Here is a 23,183-nt window from a genome sequence, read left to right on the forward strand (position 1 = left end):
TGGTCGGTTTGCCAACCGGTGACAGTGCATGATGCAGCCGGAGAGCCATCTGGAAATGGAAGCCTACGAGAGGGCCTTCCCTTGGTTCACACGGCCAAAGTTCACAAACAGCTGTGATCTCTTCCGAAAACTCTTTGTGCGGTCCATGTGTAACTTCAGCGCTCTAGTCACATCCAGCGAGTGCAAAGTCCACTCAGCCGGCGACAAAGGCGACGGGAAGAAAACAGGTAACACCAAGGGCTCGTTGAGATGGAAGTCTGACGGCACCTTGGGCATGAACGAGGGGTGCGTCCTCAGCACTACCCTGATCTCGTGGAATGTCGGATATGGAGGCTTACAGGAGAGGACCTGGATCTCTCCCACTCATCGTGCGGAGGCGATGGCCACAAGAAACGCTGTCTTTCACGATAGGAACTTCAGCGGTACCGAATGCAAGGGATCGAATGGCAGACCCATGAGCCTGATCAGCACCACATTGAGTTCCCACGCCCGTGCCCGGAGCCTTCACCGGCGGGAACGAGCAGAAGAGTCTTTTCATGAACTCCTTCACCAGGCGATGAGACCACAGCGACGACCGCCTCGGAGTTCTGGTTTAGAGGGAGATAGCCGCCAGATGGATTTTGATGGAGGCCTGTGCCAGCCCCGCCTTGGCCAGCGACAGCAAGTACGGCAGGACTTGAGGGGTCGTAATCCGTAGAGGGTTGATCTTCTGTGCACGGCACTAGACAGATAACCTCTTCCACTTATGCCCATAGCACTTAAGAGTCAAGGACGCCATGGCCTTTGCAAGCACCTCCTTGCAGTCCGCTGGGATATCGTAGCCTCTGAACTCTAGTGCTGCAGGAGCCAGGCCTGCAGGTTCAGCAAGCTCGGGTCATGATGTAGGATGGCGCCGCCTTCCCTGGCGAGAAGATCCGCGTCCGTCGGCAGTTTGACGGGGGGGGGGCGCCGACATGTCCAGAAGGTCCGAGAACCATATCTGCCTCGGCACGCCGGTGCGACGAGGATCATCCTGCACCGGAACCGTCTGAGTTGACTGATGAGTCGCAGAAGCAACAGCAACGGTGGGAACGCATACAGGAACAGGCTGTCCCAGGGGAAAGAGAATGCATCTCCCATGCTCCCCGGTTGGGGAAACCTGCTGGCGAACCTCTGGCACTTGGTGTTCGTCGCCATCGCGAACAGATCAATCTGGGGATTGCCCCACCGTCGGAATAGGAGATCTACTTGATCCTGCCGAAGCTCCAACTCGTGGCAAGAGCACAGCTCCCTGCTGAGTCGGCGACAGTATTATTTACTCCTGCCAGATAAAAAAAGGTACTAGGAACATCCCCTGGGCGATGGCCCAGTGCCACAGATCCTGTGCTTCCTTGCATAGGGGCGGGGATCTGGTGCCTCCCTGTTTCCGGATGTAGAACATTGTGGTGGTGTTGTCAGTGAAGACCCGTACCACTTTTCCCTTGAGGGACGGAAGGAAAGACCTGAGGGCCCAGACCACGTCCCAGAACTCCAGGACATTGATGTGCAGGGACTTCTCCTCTGGGAGCCAAAAGCTTCTTGCATGGAGATCTCCGGTGTGTGCGTCCATCCCTCCAGGGAGGCGTCTGTAGTCAACGTTTCTTGGTGCGCTGGGGTATGGAAGTCCATGCCCGCGCAAGATGCGCGCGGTTGCCCCACCACCGGATCGCTTGACGGAAAGTCTCTTTGAGGGAGATCTTGTCTTCGAAGCTTCCCGCCACTTGCATCCAACAGGCGCCAAGGAACTCCTGCAGTGGCCGCATCCGCAACCTGCACAGACGCACAAGGTAGATGCACGATGACATCATGCCGAGCATGGACATGATGGACCTCAGCCTGGCCACTTCCATGGTCAACAGCCATTGCACCTTGCCCAGGATGGCCTTCTTCCTTTCCTCTGACGGCGAGGCCAACCGCGCCACTGTGTCAGATCTGGCTCCCAGGAACAGGGCGTCCTGCGACTGTACCAAGTGGGACTTCGCAAAGTTGATCGCAAATCCCAGTTCCGTGAGCAGGCAGACGGTCATCACTGTGTGGTTGATGGCGAGTTCTCTTGACTTTGCTCGGGTGAGCCAATCGTCCAGGTAGGGGTATACGTGCATCCCCTGCAGGCGCAGCCATGCCGCCACCGGTGCTAGGCACTTGGTAAAGACGTTTGGCGCCGACTTCAACCAGAAGGGCAGGGCCTTGAACTAGTAGTGCCGCCCTTGGACCACGAAACATAGGAACTTTAGATGTCCTTTGTGTATGGGGATGTGGAAGTAGGCATCCTCCAAGTCAAGCGACGATAGGAAGTCCCCTTCCTCCAGCTGTCACAGCACGTGCTGAAGGGTAACCATCCGGAACATCTGGTATTTGATGCATTTGTTGAGTCGGCAAAGGTCTAGGATGGGCCGCCAGCCGCCGGTCTTTTGGACGGGGAAGTACCGCGAGTATACTTCGGAGCCCCAGAGCCTCTTTGGGACGAGTTCTATCGAGCCCTTTCTCAGCATGGCTCATGATTGTCTTTCTTGGTGGCCACAGATGGGAAACGGGGGCACTTCCTTTGGAACTCCAGAGTGTGCCCGTGCGCCAGCGCATCCAACAACCAACGGTCGATGGAGATGGACTCCCACACGCCGATGAAGTTTGGCAGCCGGCCTCAAACTGGGATGCTCAGGTGCGGGCCCGACGTCACGGCCGGTTGAGTCCTGTTTCGCAGAGGCCTTGCCACCCTGGGCTCCTTGGCGACGACGACAGTATTCACAAGCCTTGCTGCGGCCTCTGTAAGCTTCCTGCAACGAGGAACGGGTTGCTTGGCGGTACGACGAGGAACTGCTGCCAAATCCTTTGGAGGCACCTTGGGATTTGCCTTTGGAGGTCCGAAAGGACGGCCGTCGCTGATGAGTGCTCAAGGCGCAGGCCATCTCAGTGTCCGCCTTGAGGGCCTTCAGTGACTCGTCCACTTCTTTGCCAAACAGGTTGTTTCCGTCGAAGGGCATGTCCATTACCCTGGTCTGCACGTCCTGATGGAATCGTTGGCCCTGAGCCAACTGCGCCGGCGCAGGCAAACATTGTTGCCCATCTGACGAAATCTGTTTCACTGATGTCCGCAGCTACCGTGATGGCGTGATCCGAAGCAACCTCGCCCTCTTGCAGGATTTCCAGGGCTTATGCCCTCTTGTCGTCCGGGAGGAAGTCCAGGATATGAGCGATCTTGAACCACAGCTCCCTATCCTAGCAGGCCACGATCGAGAGGGCATTGGCCGCCTTGATGGTCGTCGTCGCCGAAGAGATGACCCAATTTCCCATAGCATCTAGCTTCTCCCACTCGCCATCCGGCGGGGAAATGGAAGATGACGCTGTTGCCCCTGCCGCGGAGACCACTGAATCCAGGGTCGGTTGCACCCTGAGGCACATAGGAGCGGAGTTCGGGACCCGGTACTACTTGTCGTACCAATCTCTCTTTGCAGGGGCCGTGGACGGGATCTTCAAAAGGGACAGCCCTTCGTCCCATATGTCGTCCAACAGCGGGACTGAGAGAACAGTTTTCCTCTTGGCTTCCCATCATTGGTAAAGAAATCGCTCTTTCTTCTGTTCCTCGGGGCACAGCTGGAAGAGCTCGGAGGCCCTGGCGATCATGGCATGAAAGGAGCCATTTTCATCGGGAGGGGACGCCTGGGCGGGAGGTGACGGGAGATCCATTCCGTCGTCGCCACCGTCGTCGCTGTCCTCGTCCCCGTCTTGTCCCTCGGCAGAGGGGTTGGAGTTGAAGGATGGAAGGGAGGGGAAGATGGACTCGCCTCTGCTTGTTTGGAGGGCTCCCAGACGGTCCAGGTGACCCTGGATCGTCCGCTGGGGGCAAGGGCAACCTTGTCCTCATCTCTGTACACAGGGTCTGCAGTCATCAAGATTGCTCCCGAATTGTTCTGCACCGTAGGCATCGGTTGCGACGGGAGTGTCGGCTGCGGCCTGGTGTCCTCCATTTCCTCCATGGTCCGCCGCTCCTCGTCGGCTCCACCATCGCTCTCTACGTCCGCCTCGTCTTGGGGATCCTTTCCATAGGTCCTGACTTCCATGAACTTCTTGTCCAGGATAGCTTTGACACCAGACAGCTCATCCTCGGAGGAGGTATCGGAGTCAGTTAGGGCTACCGTGCCCTCCGCCCCTTCTCATCCCAGGGTTTCACAGGGGTCTTTTCCATAGGCTGGAAAGACGATTCCCTCTGGGGTCGCAGGAAAACTCCAGGCCCTGAAGTCGTCTCCACTGGGGTCGCCCACGCAGGCTTCGCCAGGGCCGCCACGACTCCCTCAATCGAGGCCTTAGCCGGATGAATCAGGGCCTTCATGACCTTGGCCGCGTCTGAGGCCTTCACCGTGGGGGGAGGGTCACTATTTTGCCTCCCCCTTTGGCTTTCTCAGTCGGGAATCGACCGGGGCTTCTCCCGAAGCTTACCCGGGTTCTCTGACTTCCTTTTCACCGAGCCGGAACTTTGGCTCATGGTTGACTGCGTCTATGACATCGCGCCCTGCCTGGTAGCCGAGGAGCCCAAACCAACAGCACTCCCGGTGCTCGCGGACACGGGGTGCTTTGCCTTTTGATGGGCATCCGTCGCCTGAGCGCCCTCAAAGGTCTTAGAAGACCGCTCGGACTTCTCATCTACTGCTGGGCTCTTCGCCTCCAGCCAGTCAGCGAGTCGTTTACGATGGTCCTTCATGGTCCGAACGGACATGTTCTTGCAGAACGAACAGTCCTCCTCCACGTGCGACTTGTTGGCGTGCAGGCAGTAGAGGCACCGGGAGTGTTCGTCCTCCTTAAAGACGTTCTGCAGTCCACATCCTGGGCAGTTCCTAAACAGCTTGGAACCAGTGGGCGTCAAATCTCATTTGTCCTGGGCCATGTCCAGCGCAGGGTAGGCCCCAAAGATCTTCCGGAATCCTCCAAGAAGTGGAATTTATCGAAATTCGCCCTTGAGGGGCATAGAAATTTTCAAAACGGGTCCCCGCTAATCGGAAGAAGAATCAGTGGAGCTTGAGGCTCGAATTGACCGTAAAAATAAGAGTTAACTCTTTGAAAAAAACGCAAAACGCAGTAAAAGCTCCAGAGCTAAGCACGAGGACTCCCAACACTTGAACGGGTGTTAAAAATCTGAAGATAGCTGCCAGAGGAGGGGCTTAGGTAGAGGGCAGTCATTGGCTGGGGGCAGTATGACCCAGAGACCAGTGATTGGTTACTAGAAGAAAGACAGTTCAGAAACAAAACAGATTTTTTCTTTACCGAGGATTTCCAGCCTGACGACAGGGAATATGCATGAAAATGTGAATCCTTGCCAGACCGCATGCTGGAGAATAGAGGATACTTATTAGAGTGGACGGCAGGCGGGCGTATGGAGGAAAGGGGACTATGGACTAGGAGTAAGGTAGTCACTAAGGTAAGTAACTTTGTTATACTCCTACGTCCCGTCCCCTTTCATCCATACTTTTGGGAGATTATCAAGCACTCCTAACAGGATAACGGGTGGATGGAACTCCTTTACTGAAAGAGGTTTTTGAGAACAGCTTGCCGGAACTGAGCATCAGCCCTGGAGCTCAGGTCTAAGCAGTAATGTTTCACAAAAGCTGATGGGGAAGCCCATGTAGCTGCTTTGGCAATGGTTTCCCAGGGAACATATTTTTGGAAGGCAATGACAGCTGCCTTGCCCCGCACAAGATGGGCATGAATTCCCTTCGGAGGCTGAAGGCCCTGAATGGTATACGCCTCAGAGATACAGGAAGCAATCCATCGGGAGATAGTTGCTTTCGAGGCCGGCTTTCCATTCGGGTCACTGAAGGTCACCAAGAGCTGAGAAGAGCTCTGAAGATTAGATGTTCTGTCGAAATAAAACCTGGCCGGTTCTGGGAAGAAAAACTAGTCTATTTCCTTACCAGTTATGTGAAAATCGCATACCACCTTTGGAAGGAAAGCAGGATTGGTCCAAAGGACAACCTTATCCTTGTGAAAGGTGAGGAATGGATTTTCTACCGACAAGGCCTGAAGCTCGCTTACATGCCTTGCCGAATTCACTGCAATCAGAAAAGCCTTTTTCCATGAAAGGAATTTCAAAACCACCGTAGCCATGGGCTCAAAGGGTTAATGGCATAAAGCAGTAAGAACCACATTCAGATCCCCACTTAGGATGCGGGTTACGCACAGGTGGATACAGATGCAATAGACCTGAAAAGTGCCTTTTAATAACAGCGTTTGTCCAAGAAAAAGAGCAAGGGTCCGAAGACAGGTAAGCGGCTATAGCCAACAAATAAGTCCTGCAAGACAAGACATGCATGCCCGAAAGCTGCCAGATGAGAAATGAAGGACAGCACCGTGTCGATGGCAGCTTCTCTGGGGTCCAGCTTTTTTGCTAAACATCAGTGACAGAAACAGAGCCATTTGCTCCTATACGGAGACCTGGTCGAAGGTTTTCTACTTGCCTGGATGATGCACATATTATCAGCGGGCAAATATTATCTTTCTAAAGATTTGAACTCAGGCACCAGGCCGCCAAGCTGAATGATTGTGGGGAGAGGTGCCACATCTGCTGATCGCTCTGGTGAAGCAGGTTGGGAATCAGCGGAAGCCTGATCGGTGAGCAGACGGACAGATGCTGAAGCTCCGAAAACCAGAATCTGGCTGGCCACCACTGGGCTATGAACAGGAGAGTGCAATTCGACGTGTTCCTGAGCTTGCATAGCGGCCAGTGAATCGGTGGGAAGGCGTAGGGCCTCATATTGTGCCACGGAATCTCTAGAGCATCCCCCAGGGAAGAGGCTCCTAGCCCGTTCCTGGAAGCATAAAGAGTAAGTTTCCTGTTTGATGAGGTCGCAAAGAGGTCCACTACTGGAGTGCCCCAATGGCGAAAAAGGTCAGAGAGGATCTCCGTGTTCAGCTCCCACTCGTAGCTGAGCACCGCTTGCTGACAGAGAATCTGCTGTTACATTCAGCTAACCCGGAATGTCTACCACCAACAGCCAAACACTGTGCTGAATGGCCCATTCCCAAATCTGAATGGCTAGATCTACAAGGGGAGGTGACCAGGTACCCCCCTGCTTGGTGACTTAAAACATGGATACCGCATAGTCTTTGTGGATGTGGACCACTTTGTTCACAATCCCTGGCTTGAAAGCTTTGAGTGCCAGGAAAATCGCAAGGAGCTCCAGATAATTTATGTGAAATTTTCTGTCCTGCAGCGACCATAGGTCGAAAACCTGAAGAAGATCCATCATCGCACCCCACCCGGTAAGGTATATATATGTATATGTATAGGAGATCTGTCATCATGCAGGGTGGAACCGGAACCATTTTGGTGTCCGGGTCTACTGCCTGAAGCCAGGAGTTCTGAAGAGCCAACTGCGTAAGTCGCATCTTGAGATGCGCAAGGGGAAGAGCAAGAACGCACAAGGCCATGAGGCCTAGAAGCCTCTGGAACCACCAGGCGGACATGCTTTCCGACTGAATGAAGACTTGACTTGACACTTGGTTAACAGATCCGCCATCCTGTCCACTGTCAAGTACTCAGCAGTTGATCGTGTTCCAACAGAAACCCAGGAATATCAGGTCCTGAGAGATCATCATGGAGGATTTCCGCCAGTTCACTGACAGCCCAAGACTGACCAGGAGCTGAAGGAGTGACTGAAATTGCTTAAGGCTTTCACCGGACAAGGACTGCACATAAGCCAGTCGTCCAAATATGGATACACATGAATACCCTGTAGCCTAAAAAAGGATGCAATGACTGATTTTATCTTCGTGAAGACGCGCGCCGAGCTGAGACCAAAAGGGAGCACTCGAAACTGGTAGTGCCCCTCTCCCAAGCAGAACCGCAGATATTTCTGATGCGGGCTTCAAATCAGGATATGCATATAAGCATCCTAAAAGGTCCACAACGCTGAGCCAGTCGCCCTTCTGAAGAGAGGACTTTATTTGGCAGGGCGTAATCATCTTAAATTTCTCTTGGGGAAGGGAAAGGTCGAACTGGGAAAGGTCTAGAATGGTGCGCAGGCCAGCCTGGTTGGGTTTTGGCACCGTAAACAGACGAGAGTAGAAGCCCTCCCCTCGTTCCACGAGGGGAACGGGTTCCGCCGCCCTGAGATATAGTAGCTTCTGGACCTCGGCTCTGAGGGAGGGCGACCCAGCCTGCTGAAAGGGAGGATTAAAGGGTGGGGTAAGGGGGAATGCAAGCGGAAGCCCGCCAGAGCGATGGACAAAACCCACCGGTCGTCGGTGATGGTTTGCCACGCCTCCAAATGAGACGAGATTCGTCCTCCCACCGGAGTCTCGTGCGAGCGCCAAAAAATATTTTGCAGACTTTTCAGTGGAGAAACTACCTTTCCCTGAAGCGGAGGCTGACGACCGAGAGAAAAAACAGCCACGTTGCTGCCTCTGGCAGGAGCTACCCGGCAGAAGATCAGTCCTGCGCGACCTGCGGTCTTGGAACCCTCTGAAGCCTGAAGAGAATAGAGACCGGGACCCATATCTCTGAGGTTTGACTGGGGCTATCACGAGCAGCGACAAAGACTTGGCAGTTTGCATGCTCGTCTTGGTGAGCTCATCATCCGTTGAAGAATGAAACAACTCTTTGCTATCAAAAGGCAGGTCCAGAACTTTATCTTGGACCTCCTTCGAAAACTTTGTTGCATGAAGCCAAGCCTGACGAGGTGTGTCCACCCCCTGCATGAGGCCACGTGCCGAGGTGTCAACATGGTGCTCAGCAGCCCCCAGCATATCCTGTGCCAACACCCTGGCGTCTGACAACCCGCCCTTAAAGACTTCTAGCCAGTCAACAGGAATGAACTCCTGGAAGTCAGCCAAATCTCCACAATTTCATATTTGCCACCACCAGAATGAGCTCCGAGTTAGCCTGACACAATTGCAGCGCCAAATTGCCAAAGATCTTGCCCAAGGAATCGAGCAATTTTTCTCCTTGGACAGAACTTGAGGCGCAGCTGTGGAAGTCGCAGAGACCAACTTGGATTGCAGAGTGGCGGCTGCTAAAAACCGTCGAAGACGGGAGCGGACATGACGCCAAGGCTAGTTCCTCAGAGGTGTGAAGCCTGTAACGGGCGTCAATACTTTTATTTATGTGCAGCCCAGTGTGAGGTTTATCTCAGACCTTGCGGGCCTCGGCCAGGACGTCCCTCTGAAGGAACAGGCCGGTACACTCCTGTGGAAACAAACTTAGCACCCCTGAAAGCACCCCTTCCTGCAGAGCAGGTGTCTCAGACACTGGTATGTCAAAAAGTGACATATCCAGTACCCGGTCATGAAATACTCGGACAGAGCGGGGCTTGGCCTCACTGTCCTGATCTGCCAAAGGGTCGTCTAGAGCATCTGGATCCACCGTCTGCGACGCAACCAGTGTCAGATTGACATCACGCTCTGCTGGAATCTTGTCCACCAGTGATAAAGGAGGCAGAAGCAGAAGAGCCGGAGGAGGGCCGGGAGGCAGAGGAGGTGCTACCGCCGGAGCGACAGGTGCCGTGACAGGAACTGCCGGAGCAGGAAAAGCAGTCTGAGGGCATATTTCTCTAAAGAGGCCCTTAAAGTACTCACTCATGGGTTCAGAGTTCATTACACTATGAAATTTCCCAAAAAAGGCATCCTCTGCCAAGACCTTGGGTGCTGGAGTGGGCAGAGGCGCTGTCACAACCCTCACCCCGAAGCCCCTCTGGCCTACCAATGGGCCAGGGGGAGCCTTGACCCCAGTCCCCACTAAATCCCAACCTAGGCCTTCTTGGGGCCAGTCCTGGCGCCTTAGGCGCCAGGCTCATACTTAATAATGGGTTTGTGCTAGGGAACTACTTTTTGTTGCGGTCATTCAATGTGGAAGCATCCACAGAATCAGGCTTCTTGGAACATGGCTTGCAGAAGGATGGTTTGGGTGTGGCACCTTAGAACTCTTTTACCTGGACTTCTTTCTTGAAGCTAATTAAACCACTCCTGACTGGACTGTCACGCTTCGTGTTAGTTTGCAATTCTGCAACGTGACGCTCACCGTGTTCAGCTTCAGCCACGAACCTCGGAGGAACAGCATCTGCAGAAAAAGAAAGAAGCCATCGTTAGAAAAGGTTGCAGTTTACCTGAATTCCATCATTAGCGGTCCTCAACTCTTCCGACTGGCATCCTGGAACCAGCGCTCCTTCGGATCGACGGACCTGCAGAAAGGGAAAGACAAGGCATTAGACATTTTGCACAATTAACGAACTCCGCCAAAAGGCTTACCTTGCCACTCGCACTTCATTCAGCAACATCTCTGGAATTCTACACTCCGGCGGAGCACCGCGACTTGTGAAGACAAAAGATAACAGGTTAGGCAAGGCACCTTAGCGCTGTGTAAAGCGCCTACTCGCCGCATCCAGGCGCTCCAAAAATGCTAATAGTTACCAGCGAACCCCGAATCCAATCTTCGCCACGAATTGGACTTCCACGTACCTAAGGAAGAGAAAAGAGACATTGTTAATTCCAGAAAGGCATGGTAAGACAGCAAAACACCATTGCAATAAGACCTACCTGAAAGACTCACGTCGGGCCGGCATCAGTGAAGTAACTCGACCGCCATAGCCCGCAAAGCACCACGCGCCCCTGCCGAGACAGCAGGACGGAGAACCCGCCAACATCAAGAACAAGTTGAGAGGAAGCCCAGAGGGGCCGCAGACATACCGGGTGGTGGGAGGCTGTTAATCCCAGTTACCCGGTCCTAAACACTGTTTACCTGTATTTCTGGCAGGATTCTTCCGCTGGTCACTACTGGGCATCGCAGGGAGGGATACCTGGACCCCGATTGCTGGGTGGCGCCCCCGTGGAACCAGGTGAACGTAACAGGCCTCTCATGAGAATCATCACCCCACAAACGTATTGAGGGCTGCCAAGAGGGCCCGCCACCAACCGGGTTTACATAGACCAATGAGGCAGATGTAGGAGGAAGCAAGACCGAATGAGGTAGTGGCATCCGAGAACGCCAGAAATAGGAAGGGCGGAACGGAGTCACAATGTCGCGTGGAAAAGGTTGTCCACCGAAAAGAAGAGTCCAAGCACCTGACGTCGATAGTGTGTGTGTGAGGGAAGAATCCGAAATGGCCACCGCAGACCACGCGGGAAGGCCCACCATTTTGTGAACAACTGAGGAGAACTGCGTCACATGTGTAGTTGAGGCAGTTCACTCCACAGACTTGTTAGGGGACTTGACTGAAATGTTAGCCTTGACACATGGATCCTCGGCAGAGCCGGTACTATGGGGCCTTGGATGTTTACTGGACATCCTGTCCCTTGAATTAGCCTCCAAAGGAGGAACCTGGGCAATGCCAGTAACAGGAGCGTGGGAAAGCCTGAGAATCCACCTCACAGACAAGGTTTCAACAGGCCTCTCAGTTCTGTTGGTACACACCTTTGCCTCGTTAAGAAGGACTTCGGAACAGAGTCCTGTCTTAATAGCTCCCCCGAGAGGGGCCTCAAACCGTGGTTCGGTACAGAAAGCCTCAACAGAGGCCTCAGGGCACACCCCAGTGTCTGTGTGGTAAGATCCTGACAAGGAGACCTTGGAGCGAACCCGGGTGCCCAACGCCTCAGCATTTCTATGCTGGCTATTAGCACCTGATCAGTGAACCTCTGATTGTGATCCGGTATGGGCAGGCCCCTCGCGGAAACCCTCTGAGAAAACCCTGGTAGGCCTATTAGGCCTGCAAGGCACCTCAGGGAAAACCCTGAAAGCAGAGCTTTTGAAGTCCCTCCCGGACCGGGAAGGAGTCCCACGGCCGGGGTGCCCTGAAAAGTGAGGAACTTACCAGGCGTCTCTTCTTTCAGTCAATGAAGAGTTGGAAATGCGATGGACAAACCTTCTGGAAGATCTTCTAGCACCGACGAAGACAACACTGAAATGCCTGGACCGAAAGGGAGTAGCAGTAGAAACACGAGTCCCAATGGTGATCCGGTCCCAGACACTCCAAGCAGAGAGAATGGGGATACGCCCTAGTGAAGCGACGTTCGCAAGAAGAACAAGTATCAAAAACCAAAGAATCCGGCATAGACGGAGGACTATGCGACTGCAGAACCGGAGCAGGTGGGGACGAAAAAAGGTAATCTCGGTGATGCAAGTGTGATCAGCCCCGACTGCGCTGAGAAAAGGACTGACAAGCGATGCACAGGACTGAGCTAAGGAGGGCAGGGTTACAGCCGCTTGTGGTACCCCGCGTAAAAAGAAAGGGATGCATTTTTTCAATTTGATGCTTTTTTACAAAAAGTGCTCCGTCTCCGTTCCCAACAGGTATGGAGGAAAGGGAACAGGACGTAGGAGTAAGTGGTTTTACCACCAGGAGGGCAGTTCAGGGAACTAAGGGTGGAATAACCAACTACGACTCTCAAGCAAATTGATTTTTTTAATAACTACCTTTGAAGATGCCCTATCCTTTTATACTGCCCACCACAAAATCCTGTGATACGTTACATATTTAACTTGGATGAACCCTATTTGGGTTCTAGTTGTGTGTTAATCCCTTAGCCGTGACGGCTGACACTATGAATCGGTGCACACCTAGCAATTGCCCTCAACAGAAGGTAAACTCATGAAGCCACACACTGTTAGGCAATCTTGCCATTTGCATACATTAATATGAAACTACCATCAAACTGTACAACAAACTACCACTGCACGACTCAGAACCCAAACTTAAAGTGCAGGAAACCCTCCCTCCCCACCGCAGCAACCCAAAAAGAAGACCTAAATACCTGGCTGAGGAAATGCTGCATCATGCTGCTGTGATGTCAAAACAGTTGATTGTCTTTATACCAATCACACTACCACCTTAATACACACAGTACATGCTGAACCCCACACATAGCTTTTGCTTGTAGACTATTGCTAAATAACGGACAACGTTGCCTGTGCCCCAATTTTGAAATTATTCTGTTAATGTGAATACAATGTACTACGGCATGTTTCAGATTACCCTCTAGGGCAGGGGTCTCAACCTTTAAGTTGGCAAGAGCTACTTATAGTTAACGGCCAACAGGCAGGAGAAACTGGAATGGTGATGTCCATGAGTATGAGAACTTGTACCAAGATTTTATTATATTCTTTTTTTAATTTTTTTTAATTAGTAGTGGTCTCCTACAAGTTGTCAAAAAATCAAATTTAGGAAACTAATCGGAACATTTAATGTGAAGGCTGACGCTGCTTGCTATCCTATCCACTAGTGCTCAGTAATTTGGTGTGCAGCTTGAAAAAGCACAGCACTCAGATGGGATCAAAGTTTTGATTTCAGGAAGTTCATCTGAAATAGGCATATTTGCAGAGCCAGACAATCAGTGCATTTACCCTACTTGCCATTGTTTTTGCACCAAACTGCACACCTGACATGGTAGACATACATTCAGGACAGTTTTTAAAATCTTCAACAGGCTGGCACTGGAGTCGGTTCATCCTACACAATTGGACCATTTGTAAAAGTACATTTGTTTTTCATCAAATATCAACTTTGAAGGATGACTAACGGAATTTGCACTGCAGCATTTAGTTTACCAACTTTTTAGGATCGCAGGCAGCTTCCCTTGGGAACATGATTTTGATAGTTTGCGTGTACTATAGCAAAATACCCATCAGGTTATGCTTTTTTCCCAGCATAAATTAGGCACCGTAGATTAAATATGCAAATTTTCTTTTTATGCTGGGAGAAAAAAAATGGTTTCCCACTCTGGATGAAAAGGGCCAACTTTTGCCTTTTTGTTGGATGGTGCGTTCACATCGGTCTTCAGGATTTCAACAAGGGTAGTTTGTGTCTTTCTTGAGGCTGCATGTGCAAAATAAATCTGAAGAGTATTTGTCAAAATACAATCCTCTGCTAGTTTAGAATATCCCCAATTCATGCAATTTCCTCATATGCCAAGTCAGAGAATTCAGCAAAGGAAAAGTAGGGCAAAGCCTACTTTGCTGACTACCCTTTAATGTTTTTATGGCAAGATTGAAAAAATTAACATGTGGAAACCATGTGATCAAGTTATATGTAAAAGGTGTAAATCAGAGGGCTAAAATAACATTCAGTTTTATAGCGATGACTTGAAACCTGCACATATCATATAACAACCCAACCAGCCAAAATACAAATCGTTACATAAAAATGTTGAGCAAAGAGTATGGTTGTAGCGAGTGGACACCAATATGCTCTTTATGAAAGAGTCAACACCACAGAACAGATCACAGGATCACCTCCTGTCCATGCAGAATCATGCAGGTCATTCTGGTGCATGATCAATGGGCCATGCCTGGACTGCATGTGCAGCTCCCTCAGACATATGGGAATTTTCCATGTGTTTGATAATTACTTGTACATTGGATGGTGTGTTGCCCAATTGTTTAGGAAAAACACTGCTCCTAAATTGCACCATTTCAACCCAGTATTGAAAGGCTGAAAAGCCCCTCCAGAATTTGAACATATTCATGCAGGTTCCCCACAGATCTCTGTATATCTCACCATTTGTGTACATAGCCAAATGGAATCAACCCTATCAATTGTTCTCCCATCCCATGGCTCTCCTCGGTGTTCTCTCCCTGTATTCGCCATCCTGTTTTGTACAGTGTTCTGTTACTTAGTAACTAGGTTTAAACTATATTAATCCTTTACTTAAGTATATACATACAAAGCACTGCTCACTTTTCCCCACCCAATTACTTAATTTGTATTCTTGTTTCGTAATACAAAGACTGACACAGAAAGCTCAAAACATTTTTTTTTATGTCCTGGCATTTATGGTCCATGTGACTTTACATTCCTGTTCAGTTTTTATAAATGTAGTGGCAAGCACCAAAATGCAGTCTGCAAGCAGTTTTCCACATTTACATAGCAAATTCCATCTTAAACTTTCTTTAATACAGTTGGGGTACTACTGCCTTTCAGTATCTTCAATAAAAAAAAGAATGCAGAGTTTCACCATAAACATCAACACTAAATACTAGATGTACCTTTTTTCTTGCAAGCTGGGGTACTGATTGTCTTTTCTACACACAAGCGCGCACACATCCACACTCGCCAAAAAACGATTACACCTGTAGATTTATTTTCCCCATTCTGATTGAACGCCTATAAATACTAGCATGCAAAGTAATGCCAACCAAAATAAATCTAAAACAGTGAGACAACCAATCACAGCCTCAGCTTTGTTTCACATGGCATGCAGATTTATGCACCTCGTCCCTTTTTCATCATTTGCACCTCTTGGTAACAATGGCCACACCCCCACTTTCATATTTGCTTTCATTACTGATATGTAAACCCTTGTTGTGACACTGCCCCAAGCCCAGATGCAGCCCCTCGTCTCTCTGTGCACACAGCTTTTAACTGTTTGCTGTGCAAGGAGCGGAGATCGAGGCGGCAGGGGAAGAGGCCCAGGGACTTCAGACACCAAAATAAACTGACCTTGCTCATTTTGGTGTCTGATGCAAAGAGCTACTGGGAAGCCCCAGGAGAGCTACCAGTAGCTCAAGATCTACTGGTTGGAGACCCTGGCTCTAGGGAAATCCCAGGATAGAAGCCGCAATGCATGAATTGGCACTCAGTGCTGCTAGGAGGACAACCTGAGCTAGTTCAGCAGCTGGTTGACATTATCACTACTAACTCAAACAATCCACAGCAGTCTGGAGACTAGCTGAATTGTCAACAGTGCTTACTACAGAGGGACGCCATAAATAAACATACAGCATTTCATGAGCACATAGATGCAGACTGTCACACCGAAACCGAATTGCTTAGCAGATCGCCCAGGCCTTAATTCGCTTATTAAGGGGCACACAAACCCAGGACATCTTTAGTAAAAATACAGACGTCGTGTGGGATCAAACACAGTGCAGTGACGAACACATGGTACTCTCAACTTTATTATTATGGGTATCTTACAGAGGAAATCTAAATCAACTCCTTCAGGGCCAGAATGTGTACAAACTGACAATATGTGGCAAGATAGTAGTTTACAAAATGTGTTATGATCTTCGTGTAAACACAAAAGCCAGCGTGTCTCAGGGACGTTCAAACTAAAAGTTCTTATGTTCTTGTTAAAACCGGGCCTGGTAACAAAACAGATGTAGCAAAGAGGTGCAGTATAGGAGAAATAACTCCACTAAAATGCCTCTCACAGGTTCTAAGGATTTACACATATTAAGCCTGTCTCCCACCATAGTCCCAGTTATTAGATTGTGTAGCCTTATTGACAACATTCTTGTGCAGCTAGAGGACTGTGGGGGGCAACCTCCTTGTCCTCCAGGGTCTCAGGTCTGCCCTGGAGCCCGATTTGTTCTGTGGTGGGAGTCACACTGAAGCTGGCTTAAAACACCAACACAGTTCCCAAGGAAGACCGGCTAACCTAGATTGTCAAAGGGGTTCCTTCTGAAGCTCTCACTGCTTCCCTCCTCCCTCATGGTCTTGGGTCTCATGCTCTCCAATCTTAACTGCCTCTCCTCCCAGCCATCTCGTTTTGACATAGTACCCAAGTGTCCTCTTCAATAATGTTCCTTCCCCTTTCGGTCTCCTGTTGTACCTCCTTATAGTTCCTCTCCATGTGTGCTGCTCCAGCAACCTTAGACACCCAGCAAGGCAGGGTATCTGCTTCCCTCACACCTTTTCTTTCCACCTTCTTCTTTCTTTAAAACTACTGTCTTCACCACTTCCTCATTACATCTTCCTCTCACCACCTCAAACACCCCTTCATTTGACACCTCAAGTACCTGTTTGACCACCTTTTTCTTAGCTTCCCTCACCCCATCTCCTTACTATCTCATGACATTCTCCTAGACTTCTCTCACCCCCTACATTTGGTCACTCCTGCAGCTTCCTTCACACCTCTTACCACCTTCTGCTTAATTCCCCTTACCACATCCTAATCCTTTCGAGACACTTCTATACTCAGTGTCACTTATTCCTTGATCCCCTTGTCCTCTCGCCTCTCCAGCCTCAGGTCTGTCCACTTGCATCCTATCGCCTCCTTAGCAAGCCTCCTGGGGCTTCTGTTCCCCAGGCTTTTGGATCTCTTCTCTGGCCTCCTGCTTATTCTGCATCAATTCACCAGCTATCTCCAAATGAACACCGTCTCCCAATTCTCAATGCCTTCTTCCACAGGTTGTTACTTCTATAGGCCTTCACTCCACCTACTGGCCTCTCTCTGGCCTAAGGGGAACTCTGGTGTGTCTTTGTATGCAGCTGGGATGGGGACTGGCAGATGGGCCTTGCCCCGAGAATGGCTTAGAGTTCTTATGTGTGGGGAATGGGGTTGGTTAGCACCTCCCCATTGATGGCCCTCTCTAAGCTTGCCACACCTGGTCTCTGCCCTTAAGTGTATGAATTTGGAGACCTTGTAGCGTGACTGGTTGATTACTCATGCTTCCCGCCCTAGGTCAGGTCTCAATCTTAACCACCTGTAGTTTTATTTTGTTTCCCAGGCTGTGCCGGGTTGTAACAGCATGGGGCCAGAGTTAACAAGGACCACTCGGCTATTACAGCTTAGTATAGACCTTGAAATGGGTGATTTTTTTCCCAATAGCGCCCTGTGTTTGGCTGACCGAGAAAAAAAACCTTCACCAAAGATGTATGCCATAGAAATGGAAGGCAGGGTTCTGCGCATAGTCCCCTTCCATTTTCATGGTGGGTCACGGTGTGGGGAACTGATGCAGGGAATGTGTCCCAGTAAGTGACGCTGGATAGTGTGCCAGTCTGGGGGAAGAGGCAGTAGGAGGAGAGGGCGTGATAAGTGGCCATTCTCCAGAGACTCCAGTGATGCTAGTGGCGAGCAGCATTCTCTGAACCCATGCTTGGATTGTTCGATTCAGCAAGGGTTTGCAGCAACCTGACTGGCTGCTGCTCCCAAAGTAGGGTGCTAAATATGATTTCTGCACTTGTACAAGGGCAATTGAGCGTACAGGTGCTGCTGACTCCACAGAAGTGCCCAGTCTCAATTTCATTACAGGGAGAGGAGTTTTTAAGGCAGCAATGTGACAAGCCCCTTCCCCCCGCACAAGGCATTGTGGAAGTAGAAAGAGAATCCTCTCTATACCCTATCCAGCATCATATTACTTGTGGTGGTACCTGGTCTTCTTGGTAATCCCACAATCCACCAGTAGGGTCAGGCGGAGGGCTATGTCAGGGAGCAGAAATTCAAGTTGCAAGCTACTAGCCAGTCATAAAAAGTCACACACCACCACAATTCTATACAAGCACACAGCATACCATCTCTTACTCGCCAAGAGTCAAATCTCATTGGCCAGTGTTGAGGGATACACCCAGACTGTCACTATACACAATAAAAAATGAAGCGCTAAACACAATTCAACAGACAGCACTGCCACAGACCTAAAGCTGCCACCTATTAAAAATATACAAGGGTCTCTTTCATACAGCCCTGGCCTTTTTAGCAAGAGCACCTTGAAATATGGAGTGTGTAGCCTCATAGTTCTAATGGATAAGAAGATGGAAATACAAGCCCCAGTAACCAAACTGCTGTTGGGTAACAAGTCAGGACTGGAATAAAAGGGCTCCTCGTGATATTTGGTCAGTTGGTTGTCAACTTAGAAAAACAAAAGGTTAAAATGCATATCAAAGAAACAAACATTACCAGAGCAGCCCTCCAATCATCATGCCCTAATCCTATCAAACAGCTTTTATTTTAAATGTGTAAAGCCCACTACAGCCCAAGGGCATCGAGGCACTGTTGCAAGAAAATGTCTTAGTTACAGGTACAAAGGCCTTGCTAAAGGTTACAGATGGCAAAGGCTTTACAAAAAACAAAAACACAAATGAGGTGACCAAATGCATGGTTACTTGTAAGTTACAAATATAAACTTGGCAAACAGCAGTAGAATTGCTAGACTTTCAGCCATGTACATAAAAACGTCCTACTGTCAAATCTTTGGAATTACCACTGACAGGGGAATAATCCTCTCTGCCAGGTGAATGCAGGAGGTACAATTACTACCAGTGGTAAATGCATTACCATAAGCGTTATTTATCACTATCAGTGCTACCAGGTTGCCTTCCGTAATATGTAATTTCGCTACCACAAATAGAATGGACCCTCACTTCAGCATTCTCACTGGCATGGTCATGTGTTGCTGGCTCTGTGTCTTCCCTAATGTGGCATCAGATATGTTTGGCTGTGTGTCAGGATTCAGAAGGTGAAATGGAAAGCATGAGCATGTATGGGACATACACTTTTAGCTCTGACTCCCAGGAAACTGGTATCAATCATAGGGTCCTACAGTCAGTGGACATTTTCTAGGGTCAATGAAAAAAATACACTGCAAACAAATTGATCCTCTGGGTTCGGTTCAACTTCATAGGTTTGTAAAGCTGCCAGGGAGTAGCTCATAGGACAGACGAAGTTGCTTAAAGCATCAGGTGACTACATCAGTGGTAAACGTCGGTGTGCTACAGCACTCCAACTCTGCACTTCCTCAGCCATGTCCATGTTTTCCAGGGCCGCCCAGTGGGACGGAAGCATTGGGTTGGCCAGACGAATGCATGAATGTGGTTCTCATCTCCCATGCTCAAGGTGGTTTTGGCTTTTGTTGGAGGCTGCTCTACCGGTTCCTGAGCCCCCGAGACCGATCAAGCATTGTGCAGTGGAAAGCAAAAGTGTGGCTTTGCCAATGCTTGTTATTAGCATGCTGCCACCTCTGGTTTTCAGGGCAGGTAAGGTTCAAAAGGTACCCAATCTCCATGCACGTTAAACATAAGCACATTTCTACCACCCGAGGCGCATCCACTCCTTTGTTTGTGTGCCCTTTGACATCTTTCGGGTCGCTCATTCATTATAGAGTTCCCATACACCTAAGCATCAACGGACTTACAGCCTGACTCTTGTGATTTTATTGATGTCTATATGGAGTATCTTAGAACTTTTGCTAAGGCTTTTGGTGATAAGGGGCGCCGGCTGGGAGAAAGCTGCAAAATACCAGGCATTTGCGTTTCAGGGAGAGTGGGTACAAGATGGCAGTGGGGGAAGGTAATCTGTGACCCCCACATAATATCAGTTTAGGGGGCATGTGTTTGGTGGAGGAGTGCATCCAGAAGATGGTGGGCGAGGATGGACAAAGACATCAGGTGTATTTTATTTATGAAACTCTCATGACTTTTCTTGGGAAGAAAGGGATGCAGAAAATATATACCAAACAAATGTGGGCAACATTAGCTAGGAATTGCTCCTCGAGGAGCTGTGTGCTTCAAAGACAAAACATGCAAGTTTATCTAGCCATCTTTGACAGTCTAAAAACATCTGTGAAAGACAGCTCTGTTGTGGGAGACGCAGGTCCTTTACCGTTACTGCAAGCCGTAAAATAAGGTAACAAGAAAGGTCTGCATGCTGCCTCCTCAAACCTGATTGAAGGTCACAAGGAAATATTTGGTTCAAGAGAGCCAACTAATGAATCGCCATAGCTAGAGTGAGAATTTGTATAGATGGGAACTCTGTCCTAGGCTCCTCCTCATTCTTCTCTCTAATTAAACTAACTCACTGAGATACAGTTCCTCTTAACTGTCCACACCGTAAAATATTTTCCAACTTTGGTCCTCATGCGCTGGCTTCTTCCCCCTTTCTCTACAACACTTTAAATTAGCCAGAAGGCGATATTTTGCATTTCATAAGAAGTGTATATAGTTACCTATGCATGCAAAGCAGCTAAGGATGGCTCGGTTCATCCAGGGGTCCAATCACCAACCTACATTAACATAAAATAAACATGCATTCAGAAGTAATCAGCTAATAGGAATCCTGGCTAAAATCCCTTCTACAAGACTACCCCTCAAACCCAATGTGCCAACCCAAGGCATAAATTAGTTTTAAAAAATTGATTAGCAGAGTTTGCTAGATAAAATGTTCTTGATTAGCAAACAAACCAATTTGATTAGCAATGGCATACTAATATTTTTAATGTCACCAGAAGTTGTTTGTACTCAAGACATAAAACAAGCAACAATACAGCATTTGTATGTACCGCTCAAGTAAAACATTAGCGAAAAGAGTCAGGCTTTGCAAATTCTTTAAAATTCTGATTGACCTGCAGGTCTAGAAATATCAGCTAACCTGCTCGACCTAAGAGAAATGCACACGAACCTTGGCAACAGATGACAAAACATGTATATGCACTTTCAGTAAAATGGTGCAAGTCACCAAAAATACACTATGTTTGGCACACTGCTGCCAGCCAGAGGCCAGCCATGCACAGTGAAACTTTTATTTGACATGTATTGCAAAAAAGCAAATATTAAATAAATGTTTCAAACGACCCCTGCAAATGCTACTCACCCTTCATAAATTCTACTCGACTATGCAAGTGGGCGAGTAGCATTTGCGTGCCCTGGATGAGTGTCTGTAAAAGGTTAGCTCCATGAATGGGCACAAATAGATACAATTAAAACGCTCTGAAAACAGTTTGGTCACCTCATGTTTGTGCTGTTATACAAGGAAATCATTATCATAAAGCTACGTAAGCTTTGGAGGCTAAATATACCAGATGGTATGACAGCAGATCTGTAGATGCACAGACTGGATGGAACTATTGATCACTACTTTGCGTACATATGTAGTTTGTTTTATTTATTCATTATGTAAGAGCAAGGAAAGTAAGTGACTAAGCAGAGAGGATGGTGTAGCAGGCAGAGAACTGGATAAACTAGGTGGAAAATTGTAGTTTGTGGCCATCTCAATTTCAAAGTGATAAGATAGAATGTACAGGAGTATGGGTTCAGCTCATGGGCTGAGCACCAGTGCTATGTTTGCCATCAAATGTATTTGGCTGTGTAATCATGTACATTTTCAAAGGTTTTCACTCATCTATATGATGCCTCTTCCCCAATAAAATAAAATGTTGGCACTGAGATTTAGATATACTAACCTAAACTTAGCAATACTGCAATTATGCATTATGTAAGGAATGGAATTGCACGACTGTCTTTTGAAATATAAAGTTAACACATACTGGTCTTAGACAGACCAGATATAGCTCTGGAAGGGGGTGTCTTATCTGTGATTGGTTGAAGGGATGGAGCTGCAGGTGTGCAGCCTCACAAGGAGTTGGTAGGGATGGAATTGGCATTCATGAACGGAGGGAAAACTAATCTGTTGGCTGCCCCCAAAGAGCTGAGTTGAGATGCAGGAGGGAAAAGGGGATAGGGTAGCTGGGAGCAAGAGGGGGAATGCTGGAAGGGAGGTTCAGAGGTCCACTGGAGACAAAGGAAAACTACAAGGATACAGCGCATGGGGTCAGGGAACAGCAAAATGAAGACAATGGGCAGGAGGGGGGCAGGTAATTCTTTATGCAGAGGTGCAGCATGCATCCAAAGTGTACCTGGCCCCAAAGTCTAGTGCAAAAAGAGAGGCAGAAAGAAGGAAAGTCCAAGAAGGAGAGCAGTGGTGCTGAATTGTCAAGTGAAAGGAATGCAAAGATGCAAATAAAGATGCGATAAACCAGGCATAACACTACTTATGGGCATCTGGCATCAAATGGTGACCAGGAGCAATTTCGGGAGGACAGCAAGCTAATACACAGTGTGTCGTACATGTAATGTACAAATCACATTCAAACTAACTTTTTGTCCATAACACCAGGCTTAATATGCTTCAGTTGTCTTCTATATGTTGTGCGATGGACCTTTATACAAATTACCAAACAGAGTTACTGCCACCTAGTATCCATCACTGGAAGATCACCTTTAGTTCCAAGCCACATCAGCAAGGGATTGTGAGTATGAAAATTAGCCCCAAATGCAAACCTTTCTCTCCAGGAAATGTTCTGTCATACTGGGCAGTTACGCTTTACACATAGCTTAATCAGACCAAGAAATACAGTTTGCAAGGCTGTTAGGACAACTAAATACCTGGTTTCACCCTCATTAAGGATTATCAGCGCAGTTTTGTCCTAAATGCCTTCTGGTCGGAGCATTGGGCCATGGATACAATGCACCAAGAACGTTATGGTAAGTTCAAAAAGTCTTAAATGTGAAAGTAGGCTAGCCCATTTGAGCCAAGTCACACTTTCCACAACACCATCTAGCAGCCATGACTGCAGGGTCACCTCCAGTTCCAAGTTCTCAAATGGACAAACATACTTTTAACTACCCTGGTAATCCCTAATGAGGGTGAGACCAAGTATGTAGTGGCCGAGATAGCCTTGCAAACTGTATGTC

At 48.9% G+C, this 23,183-nt stretch overlaps 1 protein-coding gene across 6 annotated transcripts in view; it reads right to left on the reverse strand.

Moving 5' to 3' along the window:
* RAI1 (retinoic acid induced 1) overlaps positions 1-23,183 on the reverse strand; it is a 2,051,579-nt gene that overhangs the window by 1,206,083 nt on the left and 822,313 nt on the right. For 5 of the 6 annotated variants that reach the window (XR_011302217.1, XR_011302220.1, XR_011302219.1 and 2 more), the window contains one exon: positions 20,660-20,716. The exons of the other annotated variant lie outside the window; for it this stretch is intronic. The gene's annotated coding sequence lies outside the window, so the exon portion shown is untranslated. The remainder of the gene's footprint in view (positions 1-20,659; positions 20,717-23,183) is intronic. 6 annotated transcript variants of the gene reach the window in all.

Source organism: Ambystoma mexicanum, chromosome 2p (genome assembly GCF_040938575.1).
Source record: "Ambystoma mexicanum isolate Mex_15411 chromosome 2p, UKY_AmexF1_1, whole genome shotgun sequence".
Taxonomy (NCBI): Eukaryota; Metazoa; Chordata; class Amphibia; order Caudata; family Ambystomatidae; genus Ambystoma; species Ambystoma mexicanum.